The sequence below is a fragment of the Crocodylus siamensis genome, chromosome 3 (assembly GCF_052110815.1).
Source record: "Crocodylus siamensis isolate JL-2025a chromosome 3, ASM5211081v1, whole genome shotgun sequence".
NCBI lineage: Eukaryota > Metazoa > Chordata > Crocodylia > Crocodylidae > Crocodylus > Crocodylus siamensis.
This window is the reverse complement of record NC_143397.1, coordinates 202,674,411-202,691,167: the sequence shown is the minus strand read 5'-3', so window position 1 is coordinate 202,691,167 and position 16,757 is coordinate 202,674,411.

Sequence of the window (16,757 nt, the reverse complement as noted above, 5' to 3'; positions counted from 1 at the left end):
AACCAGCAGACAGGAAGGGACAGGGCTTATCTCTTCTTCAGCCCCGCACTCTCTAGTAGGGAGTAGATTTTGTTTGACTGGACGGTCTAGTTTTTATGTTGTAGCCCAGGGCTTTATGTTTTATGTTTATTGTTTTGACCGGAGGACTGGGTGAAGCTGTTAGGGGTTGGAGGAGGCCTCATAGGGTCTCCCCACTAGCGTGGGAGTTCCTGGCACCTGAGAGGGTGCAGCATTTGTGGGTGCAGTGGCCCTAGCCCCAGAGAGAGAAGGGGCAGCAAGGAGCCCCAGAGTGAGGGAGGGGGCAGCGAAAAGCCCCGGGAGTAAAGAGAAGGGCCAGAACATAACAGGGCCCAGGTCAAACCACGCCAACTCCATCTGTGAGGCTTGGGCTGCAGTGTAGGGGAGGAAAAGGAGCCGCAGGTAGCATCCCCTGTCACTGGGGTGCGGAAGAATGGGGAGCCTGTGGCTGATTACAACCATCTTCTAATCAAGTAAGATCAAGGCGTGGCAGGTGAGTAAGCAGGCAGTTGGCCCCCTTACAAGAGGGTGGAGCCACTCCCAGAAAGGCTCCGATATTGATACTCCTGTCACAGGGCCCTATAGAGGTGGGTGTCACACTAGTATAAACCCCCAGACCTGGCCCCTGGCACCAGGTCAGACAGCTGACAGGGCCCTCCATGCATTTGTGGGGAGCCCTGCAGGCCATGGACCTGAGTGCTAGATTGGGTGTTCAAGGTGTCATCATGCCTAACCCTGACATGCAGGGTCTGGGCAGCAGCAGCAGCATAGGGCTCCTGGAGCCCCATCCCAACCAGGTGGGATGGGTGTAGCGTCAGGCCTGATCTGACCTGCAGACCAGACCCACAGCATACATCTGGACTGTGGGCCCCAACCCATGAGCATCACCAGCGTAAACCAACTGTCTTCAGTGGAGATGTTTGTATTCAGATGCGAGTTTTTAGTGCTGATGTAGCCACTGTGGCTATTTCATACATTCTCACTGTTCCTGGTTCATGGAGACCTTTCTAGTAACAAGAAGAATAAGACTGATGTCCCACAGTAGCTAATTATATAGCATGCTGATAAGTAGGCGAGTGTCATATTTCAAAATTATGGAACTAAAACCCCATAACTATTATAGTTTTATTAAGTTTTTAATTACATTTTTCCACATTAATTTTTATTCTCCTCTGGAGTGAAAAAAAAATCCTATCCAAAATCTCTTGTGAAAAAGAACAGTTCAGCTGCAAAGTTATTATGGGCCCAAATAAAATTAACAGACTTATATTCCCTTTCATCAAACTTAATTTGCCCAACAATTATAAGGACAATGGCAGTAAAGAGGGTCAGTTGTTTTATTGGCCAAATAAAACAACACACAGGGTGATTCTGAACACCTGAAAATTCATGATATTCACCATAAAGTAAACCAGTTTCATATAATTATACAAATGCTATCCTATTCACTCAGAGCTGTGGCTACTTGGCATCTCTCAACTCATGCCACAGTCTGCAGTGAGGGGTAAACCAATGCCACTTTTCCCCCATTCAGAACTTCCCTGACTGCTTATGAAATTCAGCAGGGGATCAAGCCAGCTTCTATTTTCATGGATAAAACTCACACTTTGCAGAAGGCCAACATAGAGAATAGAAAGGAGTAAGGAAGAACAGAAATTAATTTCATCCTAAGGACTTTCTTCTTCTTGAGGTTTTCTTTTTCCTTTTCCTAATAAAAAAAACCGTATCAGTTATTTTTCACTTTTCTTTCTTTCTGTTTTTTGTTTTATTTTGCCTCCATAGACTGATAGATTGATATTTCTCTAACATGGAAATATAGAGAACTACTGTATACAGATAACATACTTAATCACAGGGGGAAAAGCTGTACATATAACAAGTTTATTGTAACGGTTTTAAATAAAAATCAAAGAAAGACATTTAAATGGCTTGTCTATGGCTAAACTAAAAAGAGTATTTTGAAAGCATGTAAAAGGGCATGCGGGTGGTGTGGGGGTGGTAACTGAAGATAACAGCAGAACCAAGAATAATGTTTAAAACAAATACTTGAAGCTGTAAAAGGGAATGGCACTCAAAGCTGTACTTAGAAATAATATCCCATAGATGCACCACTGCAGGATATATTCAAAGTCCTTTCATGGGTAGAAGAAGTCTCCTTCATTACAGTTTCCCATTTTCTGCATCCATTGCTTTATTTCTAATGCCAACAAGGGCACTGTGTGTTAAAATTTCATTTTTAAGCACCCATCAGACAGTTTATTGAACAGGTTTTCAACTTCTTTTTCTGTTACAATAAGGCAGGCCTTTGATGATTTTTTAAAAATCATGTTTTCCCACTGCATGCACACTAAACATATTATTAATCTTAATTTTTCCTCTTAATGACTATTGCTTTCCATGATATCTGAGCAGTAGTGCCAGAGAGAGAAACAATAGCTCCTAAGCAAGAGAAGCTATCCACTTCCTTTTCAGTGAATTATTATTTCCTCTACGAGCTCTCAGGTTAATATCAACTCATGTGAAAAGCACTTTATCTCCAGTGTTTTGGACATTTTTCTGCTTATCTTTAGGCCCAGGTGGCTTCCAATTTCCACACATATTGATCATATTCTATTGCTTGTTTTTCCTTTTTCATAAGGAATAAAGGCAAAAATCTGTCATTTAAATCTCCTGTAGCTTCTTTTGCCCTCCATTCTAATTCTCCTTGTAGGGTCTCCACTGCTCTTCACATTAGTCAGTTTGCTCCTACTTTAGTTAAACACATTCAATTTTAAGCAAATGTTGCTGAATCTAGTAGGCTTCTATCAGTAGGCAAAGTGAATTAAAGATATCATTTAACAATGCTGTAGAACTTGAGTAGATGGAGAGCCCCTTCTGAATGCTAGCAAGAAAGCAGAAATTCACCTTCCTGCAGTTTTATAAAAGTTGTCAATGACTTTTACTAGCTCTTTGTTTTCTAAATCTCAGATTGTTCAAGGTTTTCAAACCACAAACACGGCCACACACTATCATGATGCTGACATAATTTCAAGCCATCCAGTACACAGAGTAGAAGGATCTGATATCCGAACCTTAGCTAGACCAAGAGAAGGTGCATACAAATACTCTTTGACTGAGGCTTGTTCAAGCCTTGTGTAACTACAGCCTCATGCTCCAGCAGCCTCTTTCAAGACTCTGGTCTTTGCCTGTATCAGGTGACTATAGGTCATATGACAATCCCTTGGAGATGGGCTGCTTCTTCCACTGATACCAACACAACAATTTTGTTTTTGAATCTTGGTGACTTTGTTAGAAATAGAATATTGTTAGAAATGCGCAGCTTGCATCTTGCACCTGATAAGAAAGAAGTACTGCCAAAGACTCCTTTCTTTCCCAGTCCTGCCTCAGCCTTTCTTATGCTGATTGCAGTCTCTCCCCCTCACCTGCCTTAGTCTTTCTCATGCGGATTGCAGGAGCCAAAATTCAATTATCTGTAGCCTTGAAGTGTAAACTTTTGGTGAACTGTTGTGGTCTTTGAGCATGCTTAATAAGCTGATGCATATTTACTTCTCCGCCCTGCATACTTAAGTAGCTAATTATACTATACATGCGATGTATGTAATGATGTAACTACATGTATGCTTGTATGAAACGGAAGTAGCTGTAAGAGTTCCGGTGTCTGCACACGTGCTCAGGAAAGAGAAGATAAATTCCGCTTGCAAACACAATTAGTTTGTCAGAAGCTGATTTGGGCATCAATGCCCCACTCTGACCTTGTTTGCAAACAAATACAACCTTTTGTGCTGACTGATGACTGTGTGTCTGTGATTCTTTGCGAGCCTCCAGAGAAACGAACTGCAGTTTATGCATCAACTTCTTGGGGCTTTTGGCGACAAAAGGTATTTATTAAGGAGTCTGTATCAGTTTACTGTGTAACATGCTTGATACCTTGCCTGGTGATGTTTTCAATGGCTTTATAAGGGGGATAGGCAAAATGCTGACCGTGGGGCAGATGTGGCCCACCAGGCCATTCTATCTGGCCTGCAGGGCCCCTAAAAAATTTAGAAAATTAATATTTATCTGCCCCCGGCTGCCCATCATACAGCCCTCAAATGGCTTGCCAAAACTAAGTAAGCGGCCCTCGACCTGAAATAACTGCCTGTCCCCGCTTTATAAGGTATGCCTAGGAACAGCTAGCAAAAATTTTAGGTTTGTCTGGCAAACTTTTAGAGTTAGTAGCTCCAGTCTGCTCGAAAAGAAAACCCACAAGGAACAGAAAGGATCTCTTGCAGGAGGCCCAGGATTTAGGTAAACCCAGAAAGCTTGCCAACCATCAGGTAAGTCCTGGGGAAGAGTTAGGGTTGCAGCTGCAGAAAGCAGAAGTAGAGAACTTGACAGAGAAAGATTTTAGCCAGGCAGCAGGGCCCAGCTGTGGGAAGGATTTTTGTTCTGCTGAGTCTAACAGACAGGCAGCGTGTGATTAAAAGGGGGTTGGAAAAAGAATACTTCTGCCTGGAAGGGCCAAGGAAAAAGCTTATGTTTGTTTTCTTTGTGATTTAAAAAAAGGGGGATCCCAAGGGAGAGAGAGAACGCTGTTTTGAAACTCCCGAGAACATCTGTTTGTCAGTCTGGGGAAACTGAGATATGAACCACCAGGTGCTGGCAATGGAGTCAGCTGAGCGCTGGCATCACCCTTGGTCTCTTTCCTCTTCTGTGCGATTTTTAAGCTGTGTTATCCATAACTAACCAACTGTCACAATTGTCAGCAACAACTAACACTCATTCTAAGTTACATAAGGCATTAAAGTTTTTACATAGTTCAAATAAAACCCAATCTTTTTTGGTCTGGTATTTTAACTTGCATGAGGTTTCATGCAAGATGCTTCTGATGGGGCTAAACTTTGATCAGCGCAGCATCATGTGCAGTACCATAGTTAAGAGTTGCTTAATTTATGGATTGGTTTAGGTGATGTACAGCTTTTAAGGTGTACGATGGTTGCACAAAGGTGCTAGTACTTTGAGGCAAGATCTCTGCACATGAAAAAGGTATTGGATATACCGTGTTGCCAACTGTTATGTTTTTTGTCATGACTCGTGCAAACTGGGTTGTTTGGGAGTTTGTTTGCTTCGTTTTGTTTTTAAATCACCTCCTGAAGAAAGGTTGCAATCTTGTGAATTTTCCTTTAATCAAAATGGCTTCTATCTCCTATTACACTACTTGGGTTGAATCATCAGGGTAGCTACCATAATTTAAGAGCATGCAGGAAGAGATCTGTCATTAATGAAGGTGGCTGCCACCTCCCCTTTTTTTCCCCTGCAAGCCTGAAGCTGTGCCCACAATCAAAATGGCTACCACTGTTTAGTTCAGACAGTAGAAAACACACCATGGAGAAAAGGAGAAATTATGTTAAAGGGAGAATGGGGACACAAAGGTTGTGGGAACAATCTATTCCCCTGCTTTCACAGGCTACCATCTCTCATATTCCTTTTGAATCTTCCAGGGAAAGGCATATATTAAAGACTGTTTTTTTCACCCTGAAAGTATGCATACCAAGAAATGGGGAAGGAAGGGCAGGGGGAATAAAATAAATCCCCAACTAACTCATGAGGTAGGGGGCAAGTCACATGATTCTGTGGAGTTAATTTTTTTTTTACGTAACCCGGGTGGTACTCCAAGAGGTACCCCCTCTCCAATTGAAGGGATCAATGCAGGTGCACAAGTGCTGTGGGAGGTGTAGGGACTCTCCTCCCCCTATAGAGCAGACCACCAATGGGGACTTAACCATATACCTTTTAATACTGGGAACATAACAGGCATAAATCAGAGGGTATAGTGAACACTACAATGCCCCAAGGGGGCAGGATTCTACAAAGGTTAGACACTTACAATCATTGACAAAAGACAGGGTTAACAAAATATAAAGCACCAACAGCAGAACAAACAATACGGGTTGGTGAAATATAAAAAGGCACAAAATGCAAAATGTCAAATGACAAGGAAATATAGGGCCTTGGTACTTGGAGGGGGAGAAAGGGTGGAAAACACAATGGCCCCTTTCCATTGCAAGAAGATTTGCTGCTTGTTGTCTCACTCACCCCAACTCAGACTTAACCCCAGATCTCCCATGTGGTAGACAGGAATGCTGCCACACAACCACCACTGGTGGCACTGCTCCTGCCTGCTAGGGGTCTTGACCTTCCCAGAGCCCAGCCTCACATGGAGCTGCCTGGCCTCTGATTGGAGGAGCTGGAAGTAAAGCTGGGAACCTCTCAGGTTGCTTTTCAGATTCTTCCTGGAGCTGGGGAGACTCTTCTGCTGGCTGCAGCCTCTCATAGGGGATCCTGGAGCCCAGTGGGGAGCCTCTCCTGCCAGCTGCACACCTTGCTGCTGATGGTCCCACTGCTACCTGCAGGTCCTGCTCTTTCATGCTCTTCCAGGGCACTGCTCCTGCCAGCTCTGTGAAGCTCCTTCCTTGTTGTCCCTCACCAGTCTCTCCCCTGAGTCAGCCCACCCTGCCCCTTTTATTCCCAACCAGGTGACCCAAGGGGCCAATCGGGACATGGGGGCGGGGGGAGTCTCTGGGGCTGATTGGTGAGGAAAGGAAATCCCAAGTCTTCCAGTCATCTTTTGCCCTTTCAAAAACCCTGGGCTAAGTCACTGCCAGCTAGCCCATCACATTTATATCTGGAGATTGGCAGTACAGGGTACTATTCTGTGTTAAGAATAATTTATGAGTTGATAATTAAAACTATATAAAAAAAACTTGAACTATGGACACAAGGGGGCCTGTTGAAGCCATGGCAAAATTGAAGTTGTTGCTTGGAATCCCTGAAATCTGGATGTAACTGTGCAGTATTGGTATTTTTAAAACTGTTGTGGGGGATGTTGTATTGGGTTTCTTATAGCAAAAACTTTTACCTGCATGTGACCAATCAAATTATGTACTGGTGAAAGGCTCAGTGTCCTAGAATGCAAATCTTTAAGCCATCTAGAAGTGTAAACCAGCGATTCTCAACCAGGGTGCCACAGCATTGTGGGGTGCCTCAAGATCCTTTTAAAGGTGTCACGAGATGCTGTGCACTGTTAGCAGTTAGGTGTGCAAATGTAATGATTCACAAGAAACCCAGAGATCTGAAATATGTATCTGGAATGCTAAGAACATTCTAATCTACTGCAGTCTTCAAGTTACTCTATTGTTTTCTCTGTAGCCAAAAACCAAGTGAAAGTAAGAGCTGGCATGTTCTGCAGGGGACCTCAAGCCCAATTAGTTTGAGAACCACTGGCCTAAAACTTCAAGCCCTAATTCAACTAGTCTTTGTAACAAGCTCATGAGCCCACCCCAGCACCTGGTGCCCCCTGGGTCTAGGTCTCCTTCTTCACTCTCCAGCCCCAACCACCTCCAGTCTCCTGTGCCACACCTTTCATGTTATTGGTATTATAACAAAGAGGATGACCCTGGAAACCAGGGGCAGCTTCTGTGATACTCTTCCCTTTTGGCTCCTTGACTTTCTCTGCCTAAAATCAGTCTCAGGGGTGTTTCCCCTATAAGGAGTCCCCTCAGGCCTCAAAGCACTTGTTGGGGCTTCGGCTGTCCCAGCCTTGACCCCCTTTTCCTCTGGCCAAGTCTTCAGTCCAGGTCCACTGCCTCAGCCCTTGGTTCCCAGACCTCAGCCCTTTGCATCCTTACCCAGAACATGTCTCATCCCACAAAGCATGCCTGGAACTGTGTCACATGTCCTCCAAACCTACCCCACCACCACTACCCAAACCACTGATTTGAACACAAAACATCAACTCAAATAGCTCTAATTCAAATATAAACACCTCCTTGGGTCTTTGTTTCCTCTAACTCAGCCCACCAGGCGCCTTATCTAGCCCAGCCACACTCCAAACTGCAGTTCCATTCAGAGCTCCTTGTCCCGCAGTAGCTAGGATTAGGCTGCCCCTTCCATGCTCAGGGGCTGGACTTATTGTGCCCCAAGCAGGCCCCTTTCCAGTCATCTGACCCAGTTCTCTGCTCCCAGGGTCCAGGTGCTGCTGACTTCCTTATCAGCCTCCTGGCCCTCTGTGGCCACTGGCTCAACTTACACAGACAGTTCATACGTGTGCCTCTTTCCATCAGGCACTCTGCCATCTACCCTGGCTACAGTCCCCCTTCCTAGTACAAGGGCAGGGTTCTCTCTTACTGTTTCACAGAAGTCAGTTGAGCCATACTGATAATTAAGGACTAATAGATGTGGCCCTAAAAACTGACCCACAGTACAGAACTTCCTTATAGGTTTAGTTGGCCTTATTCATTTAGAGCAGGGGTAGGAAATATATGACCTGTGGAGATACTGGATCCCCCATGGAGCTGGATGGCTATGCCTGTGCCCATGGTGGGGCTGGTTTGGGCAGCTTCTAGCTATGGCCACACTGCTGCCACTTTCTCCCTCCCACCATGAATCCAACATGGTGCAGTTGGCTTCAGAGGCACATCAGCAGTGGAAGGCTTTGCCTGTGCCCTCACCATGATCAAGTAGCTGCAAGCTGTGTTTGCATCCCTGCTGCTTCTCCCCGTTCCCTGGCTATGGCATGGGCACAGCTTCCAGCCAATGGAGAGCTGTGCTGGGGGTTGGGAAGGTTCCAGCCGTGCCCACAACACAGCCTGGGGGAGCCAGGAGCAGAAAGAAGTGGCAGCAGTGTAAATGCAGTTTTCCAAAACCTGGCCACAAGACAGCTCCCACTGGCAGGAAGGAAGGTGCTCCCATTCTTCAGCTGGGATGTGAGAAGCTGTGAGAACTGCAGGGGCATGGGCATAGCTCCCAACTACCTGACTCCAACAAAAGTTTGGAGAAATAAATATAATATTTATTTATTATATAATAAATACTATTGAATTATTCACAATTAAAGTATATACAAATTAATAGGGTAAAACTGCATCTCTTAGTTGTGAGGCACTTCACCTTACATTGTCCATAACTTTCAAAATAGTGTGAGCAAGGGGCAAATATTGAGGAACTATACAGGGAAGCTAAGACCAAGAATTTCCTTGGAAAGGCTGGTAAACCTGGTAATGCAGGAATTGGATCATTCTTTCAATCTATTGTTGTTCTTCCTCTTGAAGGAAGGTCTCTGATCAGTATATATAGGAAGTTTGTTTGGCTATGCCATTATTAGACTCTGAACACATTATTCTACATGAGACAAGACAGACACATAAGCCTCGTATTTTTTATGTTTCCTGTCTAAATTAAAATAGAAAAAAAGGTAATCTGTGCCCTGCAGCTGTGTCCCCACCACTTCTCCCAGTCCCTTGCTCTCTGGCTGTGGCACTGGCACAGCTTCCAGCCAGTGGGGACCTGTGCTGGGGCAGCAGGGAGAAACAACAGCAGTGTGAATGCAGTTTTTGAATGCTCAGCCTTAGTGCAGGTACTCAGTGGCCAAAAGCTGCTCCCGTTTTTCAGCTGGAGAGTGAGAGGCTGGGAGAAGTGCAGGGGTATGGCCCTTCTTTTAGAAAAATGCATGCAACCAATTTACACAGGGCCTTTCATTTTAAAATAATGTGGAACTCTTAAACATAAGAGAATCTGATACTTAAGTTTCCCTGAGAGAATGACCCTGTCAATCTTTCATTGTCTCCAAATTTATCTTTCTCTGCACCATCGAAATAGAATAAGGGTAGATATTGTTTCTCTGCCTTTGTTACAGTAATATTAGGGAAATCGGATTATAATACCCGAGTATTCTAGTGACAACTGTGATGGAAAGTACCTGGTGTTGGTCAACATCAGTGTCTGTCCCAGGGAGGAGTATCATTGATGAACTCCTAAAGGCCCACTAGTCTCTAATGGCCACAATGAATATCTTTCTAAAGCATGGGCAAAGCAAAAAGCATTTGTAAAAAGAGAACAATCTTTAAGGCTTCATGATAAGTACAAGACTCAGTTGTTTACCTAATGGTATCTTAAATACATTGAATTGCTTTAGAATTAGAATCTGAAAGGCAAAGATCAGGGTCAGGGAGAAGCCAGGTCTGGGACAGTGGGTCTTGGCTGAGGGACCAGCTAGAGTAGACGGGCAGAAGTCAGGAAAGCTGAAGTCCCAACAAGGGCTTTAAGGATGAGTGTGCCACTTAAGTGATTATGCATAACATCTGGGAGGCATAAGAACGGCTGTAGGGGTGGTCAAAAGCCATGAATAGTCCATTAGGCGATGGGTGCCCCAGGACACGGATAGGCCAGGAGGGCCCGTCTACTGGTGGACCGGGTTTGGGGCTCTGGGAGGGGATCTGCTGACAAAGGAAGCATGAGGGCATGTTCTAGGACTCTTAGGCATCTTCCCTTTAACAGTCTAACAGCTAAATCAGTGTTTGGCAGGCAAGAGTGGAAGACAAGGTACCTACAATCAAAATGAAGTAGTAGCTGTCTGGCTACCAAGGGCCATCACAGCTGCCTTTGGGGGCCCCTCCTGCTACAAGCCCCCTGCAGGGAAGAATCATCATGCAGTACATCTGGGAAGTACTGCAATACAAATATTTACTAACTAACTTGTAAATGATTAAATTTCTTGAACTTTATGAGGGTGGATTCTGTCCTTACCCTCAGAACATTATTCCTCCTTATTGCCCTGACAGATGAGAAGAATCAGTCATCTTTCAAAGAAAGTCTAATGGTGGTCTTTGCTAAATCACTGCCATCATATATATAAAATTTGAATTGAGGTACATGTCCCATTACTTTTGATTTTATACTTTATAAAACCCTTTGCATTTCATACTTCAAAAGTTTCCCTGCATCTCCTTCAAAGAAGAGTGACTTTTTCGTAGACATTGCATATTGCTGTGAATTAAGTTATTTTAGAGTTATAATCATAAAGCATTGAAATGGAACTGTCACTGAGCTGGTGGCTGTGAGGGCATACAATTCATTTTTTGTGAAAGATTTCTCATCCCTAATTAAAGGAACACAATGTATATTGGTAAGTGATAATCTTATGATGGACACAGTATGAAAAGTCAGTCTTTCCAGGTGCCAGATAATAGAGCTGTTGAATGTCTTTAATTCCCATTAACTTCAATATGAATTAAAACACACTTGACACCTCCAGAAAGTAAGCACCACAGATGATCTTTCCTAACAGGAAAACTTATTTTGCAGTATATCTACTGGCAATTTACAATTTATTTTAACACTTAAGAATAGTATTTCTTTCACTGATTTATATACTGTATTTTCTCCATATACCTGTACCCCCCCCCCCCCCCCCCCAAAAAAAAATGTTAAGGAAAACTTGGGTCCACATTATATACAAGGAAAAGGACTCCTCATGGGTCTGGAACTTTTTTTTTGGGAGGGGGGGAGGAGTAAGGGGGGGGTTGGAGCAATGGAAGCATAAAATGCCTTAGTTTTGGGAGCCATGGCAATTAATGCTGCCACTGCTCCCTGCCTTCCCCGCTCAACCTTGCCCCTACCACCAAATTTCCAGACCTCTAGGGAACCTCTCTGCCCAGCCACATAGCAGATTGTGACTGTGCAGGATTGAATCATGGTTGGGCTTGGTGCGTACAACCGCAGACCCAACCCATGGTTCCAGAGCAGCAAGTGGTCCAACTCTGAGACCTCATGTGGTCCCAGAGCCAGTGTGTAGGGTTGTACCTGGCACGTGGCCCCAGAGATGGCATCCTGCAGCCTCAGTAGTTGCATGCCAGATCAAGCTGATCCTGGTGTCCAGACCCCAGATCTCTGATACTTACCCATACTCCAGGGTAAGATTTTTTTTCCTTTTTGGAGTCTTCCAAAATAGGGTGCATTTTATATTTAGGAGTATATTATATGCAAGAAAAATATAATATCACAGCACCCAATCATCTCCTTGAGAATCTATGTGAATTCAGCTGCCAGCTAATATTTGCAGTGGACAAGACTATTTTTCTTTATTGACCATTCAGTCTTAATTCTGTCTTTAATCTTGAAATAGGTGACTGGAGTGCTAGTATGAGCATGGAGGGTACAGTAGGCTCGGAGCTTTTGTAATATTCCAGACACTACTGCTCAGCAAAAGTATGGAAGAAGTGGTCTGTAATCAATCCATGCTTCTCCTTCTCCTTGAAGGAAGCATAGATTCCAAAGAACTGCCCTGTTTCTTCTATGTGGCAGTCTTTTTTCAGTGTATAAATTACACTGAACTGTTATAAATCTTCTACATTGATTTTTTTCACTAGTACCATGCCTGCAGCCCACAGCCAACCAACCCACAATGCCAGGTGAGTTCGGCCAGGCTAGGGCCCTCCCCCCTCCCGTGTGTGAGCAGGGCCCCCTGTGTGTGATGTACCCTGTGCTTCAGCCCCCCACCCTCCCACTAACCCAACCAGCCTAACCCTTTGTTGGCTGGAGGCTGCAGGCTACTGCCACAGCCACCATGATGCTGGGTGAGTTTGGTCAGGCTGGGACCCTCTGTGTGCTAGCAAGACATGCAGGGGGACTAGAGCATGGATGGCACCGCTTGCATGCGGGAGGTTCCAGCCCAGCCGAACTTGCCTGGCATCACAACTATTTTAGTATATGCAGCTATGAAGTTTTTCAGTGCAGCCTAACAGGAAAAACTATTTTACTTATTCTCCAACTGAAGGGCCGTTCTCTGGTTTTTATTTTTATTCTCCGCCCCCGCCCCCCCGCTAAAAGTATTTTCTCCAAAATTCATGCTTCAGTTGAATCCAGCAGCAAGATTTCTAAATATACATTAGTTAAAAACTGGAAGAGAGATTTAGGTACAGAACTCTCAGAAGTGGAGAGCGAAGTAATGGACAAAGACCCATGTTCTGTTTTCTTTACTCTTGCTCAAATTGCTTAGACACATTATTAAGGGTCAATTATAATAGCCTTAATGATTATCTTCTTACACATCCAGTTTCCACCTGGCTCTTAGGAAATCAGAGTCACTAGAGCTGGTAGAGTTATTTATTTTTTTATCTCCCCCCCGCCCCCCCGAAAGTGTTTTTAAATTAGAAAAGATACCAACTTCTTAAAACTGACAATTTTAAGGAAAGGCTTAATATATTTCTCACGACAAAGAAAAAGTCTAAACAGGTTTTGAAATCATTCAAATGTCCCAATTTTACATTTGACAAACAAACCCATTTTCCAGTTCCAAATGTATTTTCATTTAAAGTTTAAGCTGATTTATAATACAGAACTTAAAGTTAAAAACAGTTGGTCCAGATCCAAAAAAAGAATGTAGGCACTTAAATCTAAGTGGGCAAATCTACATGTGCCATTAACATGGAGCAATAAACTCCAGCACTTACTATGCCAGAGTTTACTGCTCCGAGGTGCCATGTTTGTGTGTGCACCCAGGACCACACCACATTAAGTCGAGTCAAAGAAGCCCTGGCCAGCCTGGGGCTTCTCTGACCCAACTCAATGAGCTATGGAGGGGCTGGCTGGGGCATAAAGGTGTTCCAGTGTGGGACTAGCCAGTAGACAGCCCCCACAGTGAAACACCTTCATGCCCCAGCCAGCTGTATCAGTATCTACATGTGCAGTGCTGTGGAGTTAATTAGTTTTCTGCTGCCTAATAAAGCTGCATGTATAAACATGAAGGGTGAGTCCACACATGCAAGCTCGCGTGCTTGCAGCAGCTCAGATAGAAGCAGTGCAAATATGAGCAAGGGCTTTTTGCCTCAGCACATGTGCTTGGACATGCACTCTTGTGGAGAAAATTGTGCCACTTGGGGCAAAATAACCCTGCCTGACTCCTCCTGGATCTGCAGCCAGGGGGAGCTAGAGCCCGGGACCTGCACCTGTGCTGTCCCCAGCAGTATAAAAAGCCACCCTGGCAAGTATCTCAGGGCTACTTGCTCTCATGAGCTTCTGAGGCCCAGCTAATTACTACCTGGGGACACTACCTCTTGTGCCAGCTGGACTGCTGAAGCAGCCCTGAGAGTTCCCTGCACCCTTTACCCACAGCAGCAGTCTGGCACTGGGGGATGCTGCCTGACTGTGACCGGCTACACACTTGCTAGACCCAAATGAGGCCCCTCTGGACCAGCTGCCAGTGTGCAGTGGCTGCAGAATTGACCTTTGTGCAGCACTACTGCCATGTGTGCCCCTGCCCAGCCATCTGGGCAGCTATCACCCGGAAGATGTTCCGGGCGTGGTGGCCTGCTTTGAACTGTCAAAGCATGTCCTCCTGGCCCCAATTAGCCAGGAGGTCAGCCACAGCCAGATGGGTCCAAGGTACCAGCTCTGAGCAAGCAGGGTCCTGCCACTGGCCTCCCTAGCAGGAATTCTGGTGTTCCCTATCGGAAAACTGAAAAAGCCCTGATAAAAAAAATCCCAAAGTCACTCTGTAAAATACCCCAAAAGTCCATGTTCCTTCAGAATTAAAACAAAAAACACCACAAGCCAGACAGAGACAATGTTTTATTGATATATCTAGTGTTAAAGGACTTCAGGAGACTACCAGGGTCCCTCTCATAATAATAAAAGTGAGGTCTAAATGCATGTTACAGGAGCCGGCAGGGGATGGGACCAGGTGGGGCAGCAGTCCAGGGAGCTCAGGGTGGGGCCAGCTCCTGTGGCCCACAATGGCTGCCCCACCCAGCCCCACCCCCCACTTGCACCCCCAGCCCCTCATGGCTGCCCCACCAACCCCAGCCTCTGGCACTTAAAAAAAAGCCTCTACTCTTCACCCCAGGAGCAGGGGCTATGGGGGCTCCAGGGCCTCCTGGCAGAGCCTCCCCCTGGGCAGCACAGGGCAGCAGGGAGCAGGCTGGAGCTATCACCCAGCCCCACTGTGCATACAGGGCCCCAGTGACCGAGACAGCATCTGGAACTTCTGGTAAGTGCCAGTGGCTGGAGGGGGGTAGGGGTGGGGGAGGGCTGAGGAGGCAAGTGGGGCCAGCAGGGGTCCTTCCCCCATGGTCCCCTCCCCATGCCTCCAGCCCCCCCAACCCCTTATTTACTGGCAATAGAGCCTGGGTCCAGCTCCCTGCTGCTGGCATGCTGCCTCCCCTCACAGGCAGGCAGTGTGCTTCAGTACCAGGATGAGGGCCAACCGTAGAGATATTCTGCAGCCAGAGCCCCACTTTTTATCCTCTGCAAGTTTTTTTTGATCCGTGGATATTCAGGGGTCTAATTTTGCTCCCCTGCTGCAAATTTGCAGTGCAGGGAACATTTTCTTGTTCCTGCATGTGCCTCTTGCAGAGTCTCAAAGGGGTTCGAGACGCTGCTAGGAGGCACATGTGGGTTCATCTGGATGCACCTGGGATGTTTACTACTGAGCTAGTTAATCTACTCCAAAGTAAACATCTAGTGTAGACGCACTCAGTGGCCTTGTTGACACAAAATACTTTACTGCACAGTAGACTAATCTACTGCACAGTAAAATCATCACTGTCTATACATACAGGCACTTACTGTGCAGTAAAGACAAATAGCATTAGTTGCCCAGTGAGCAGTATTGGCTGAGTCAGAGGCTACTTTAGGACAGTAGAAAAGGATTAACTCCCTAAAGTTACCAAAATTAAGGCTTCCTTGATGGTCAGTGTCACGGGATGCAGTCCCCAGAGATGGCAATGATGCCCCTAGGGCTCCATGACCATGTTTCATAGATTTCATAGACACTAGGGCTGGAAGGGACCTCGGGAGATCATCGAGTCCAGCCCCCTGCCCTGTTAATCTTGCCCAGCAGGCACCCTTTTTCTTTCCTGCCACATCTTGATGTATTTATATTAAATAGGGAGGCTGCCCTCAAGTGTGTACTTAGACATGGTCCTGATGGACCCTGCTGAACCCTGTGGGCTCTTGGACCCCTTTTGGTCCTGCTCCAAAATAGATGCCTCACAGCACACCCTCAGCCTTATGGGCTAGACGCATGGCTCTAAACCACCCCTTTACCACACCCCAAGCCTCGCAGACACACCTTGTCTGTCTCTGCGCCCCCTGGCACTGGGCTCTCCACAGCCCTTTCATTACCGCACCCTCCCTGGTGCTGGGGTCTGCTCACCCCAACACAGCACCCTCTCTGGCACTGGGGCCCCCACACCATAGGCCCCTTCCCCAGTAGCCTCAGCCTGATCCACCGGTAAAACAGTAACTAAAATACAAGCCCCTGGGATATAACATAACATAAACAGTTCAGGGTGTGCTCTATGCCTTTAAAAGATCAAGCTTCCCTGCAGCATTAAGTGCCTTTCAGGTCAGGGTACCTGTTGAGCTCCTAGAGCTCCATTAGCCCTAAGTGCAGCATATCAGGCCACCACAACATCTCTGGGCAATTCCCCCCTGAAGGCTCCTTTCCTTTTTGCTGCTGATAGAGAACTACCCTCTAGTCCCTGCCCTGGGGTTTATATGTGCCCAGGGCCCTGCCTTTTCCAGTCAGCTGACTGAGTGCAGGTGCAGGCTAATTCCCTCCTTAGCCTGCTGCCACAGTAACCTGCACCTGTGGGGTTCCTGCCTAATGGCTAGGGCCATTAGGCAGGATCTGCCCTTAAAGGAGCAGGCACTTTAGTGCCCTGAGACAGTCAGGAAGACTTAACTGGTTAAGAATTGATTAATGTATATACCATCTATTGAATAACTTGTCTATCAGGAAGTATCTTCCCAGTAAACTTGGAACTTGGCAAAATAGTCAAGAAATGTAGAGAACAGATTAAAATGCTAATGTACTAAAAGGCAAGAGAAAGAAATAATAGTTATGTGTATGTATGTTAGCCTGTGATTGGATGGTTCCAGGAATAACGTATGTATGCAGAAGTATGTTTTCGGAGAAACTT